This window comes from Tarenaya hassleriana, unplaced genomic scaffold (genome assembly GCF_000463585.1).
Source record: "Tarenaya hassleriana unplaced genomic scaffold, ASM46358v1 Cleome192, whole genome shotgun sequence".
Taxonomy (NCBI): domain Eukaryota; kingdom Viridiplantae; phylum Streptophyta; class Magnoliopsida; order Brassicales; family Cleomaceae; genus Tarenaya; species Tarenaya hassleriana.
Window position 1 is genome coordinate 89,014 of NW_010965319.1, and position 2,630 is coordinate 91,643.

Here is a 2,630-nt window from a genome sequence, read left to right on the forward strand (position 1 = left end):
TAATCCATTTGGATTTACTCACTTGATGGTTCACTTTAGATCCTCAGACCTGAGATATCTATTGTATCCATCATGACGAGTAATGTACTTTGATTACGTCAAACGTCGTGTTTAACCAGATGATTATAAAGGCGTGGCTCGGGTACATTGCGAATCATGAAGTGGATAGTAGATAGTCAAGATGGAACTTTGTCCCTCTCGAAAGAGAGAGATATCGCTTGGACCCATCGTAGGAGTGAGACTGTAGAAATGTGTGGCCGCACTATAGATGAATGTCATCTATCTCTTACAGTCTACTTGGGATACGACAAAGCATTTGAACTATGAGTTCGATTATGATATTGTGAGACAAAGAGGATCATTGTTGGAGCTATCTCTGGCTTTTCGGTTAGATCACATCTAACTCTTTCCGATACGAGTAATCATAATGTCTTGCTAGAGACCGCTTATGATTTGGAAAGCGAGATTGGAACTCGGGTTTACTGCCGTATTCGGATAGGATCTTCGAGATGATACCCCTGTTTCTAGGAGTATTGGTGATGCTTATGAACTACGATAGCAGGTGACGGAAATCAGAGGGGGGATGACTGGAGCGGCGGATGACACTGGAGCTGACCAAGAGTTGGTCAGCCGGACCAGACAGACTTGAGAGAGGCGGACTAGATTGGCGAAAAACTGGTCTGGTCCGGAGCTGACCAAAAGTTGGTCCGCCGGACCAGACCAGCCAGACGGACTGAGATGTGCGAAGCTCGGACCTGCCTGGTCCGGCGGACCAAAAGTTGGTCCGGCGGACCAGATAGGTTAGACTGACTATGGGCACGGTCCGGAGCACGCCTGGTCCGGTGGACCAAAATCCTGGTCCGCCGGATCGTGAAAATTTTGGTCTGTCGGCACCGTAACATTCTTGGTCCGACTGACCAAACGTTGGTCAGCTCCGGACTAAGAACCTGACTAAAATTTGGGCGAGTTTTTACATGCCTGATCCGCCGGACCAAGTGTTGGTCCGGCGGACCAAGTGTCAAAAACTCCAAAGTGCGAGTTTTCCGGCTTTTCTTGGTGGAAACAAATAGGGAACGCACTCCTCTCTCAATCATTCGACCTTTCAGACCTTGGAAAGTCTCTGGAAGTTGCAGAAGCTCTCTCAAACTCAAGAAGGTGTTATTGAGATCATACCCAAGAGAATTGTCCTCTTCAAGCTCTAGCAATCAAGTTTCCAAGTGTTGGAAACCATCCCAAGGGTGTGGACTGCTCAAGAGGGTGTTGACTCTTTCCACATCTAGACTGTGATCAACAAACCAACCTTCGGATTGTGAATCAAAGGTTAGTTTTCTCTCCAAGAGAAGTTTGTCATCGAAAGATTGGTCCGTGGGTATTCAAAATCGGTTTTGAACGCTAATTTCGCTGCGTATACCCGCGGATAAGATCCTAACACGGTTTTGAATCAGCGGTCTAGGATCCCTTGTGACCCAACAGTGGTATCAGAGCTCGGTTCTTCGTTTCGATGAAGAACGATCACTCTTGAGCAAGTTTGAAAATTGTTCAAACTTGGTTTTTCCTTGGTTTTGATCTAAGTTAATTTTGTTATATAAATGAATGTATGGTAGATTGAGTTATGTAACAAGACTTAGATATGTGGAGGCTTGAATCATGAATTAACTCGAGAAAACGGAACGAAAAACGGATTCGAAATGAGCGAGAAAACAAATCAAGATGAAATTTTTTTTGTCTGTTTTCTGCCCAGAATCACGTGGTCCGGCGGACCAAAGGTTGGTCAGTGATACGTGTGTACCGAGTCTAAAATCAATAACCCGATTCACAAGGGGTTTTAACCCTAATAACCCACTTGGGTCGCAGCAATTTCAGGGTACACCACCGAAAAAAAAAAAAAAATTTGCGACCTTATTACGACTAATATATAACTAATATACAACTAAAATAAGAGTAGTTTATTAGTCGTAATAAGTTGTATATTAGTTATATATTAGTCGTAATAAGGTCGCAAATTTTTTTTTTTTTCGGTGGTGTACACTGAAATTGCTGCGACCCAAGTGGGTTATTTGAGTAATATTCCCGATTCACAACTCACCGCAAGGATACGGATCGTCGTAACACGGGGTCGAACACAAGGACCGGTTGCTAAATCTAAGTCTTATCAAAACTAAATCGAAGCCAGCAAGTGGAAGTGATGGTGGAAATAGGTGGAATCAATGGAAAATAAAATAAGAAAGCAAATAAAAACGAGTAACCTATCAAACAAGGGTGACTACGGGTGTCGGGATCGTATTCGCGTGTATGGGTATATGCTAAGCATGCGAGAATAATGATTATGACTTGTATTCGGGAATCATCAAGCAACAAAGATAGAGAATTTACCTCTCGGTCAACTAACTCCCTACCTACAGAGTAACTCGTCAATCTCTCGATCTATTCAAGTTAACCCTAGGTGCATAAAGAACGCTATCATCAATCCTAGATCGATTAAACCATATCTCTATGTGAATAATACGATCTATCCTATTGATTTTGATCCGAAACCAACTCATATCTCTATGTAGTTTAGAATCTAAGATAATTGATCAAGGGGTTAGCAAACATCAATCCAATAAAAACGCAAATCAATAGAACCGAAA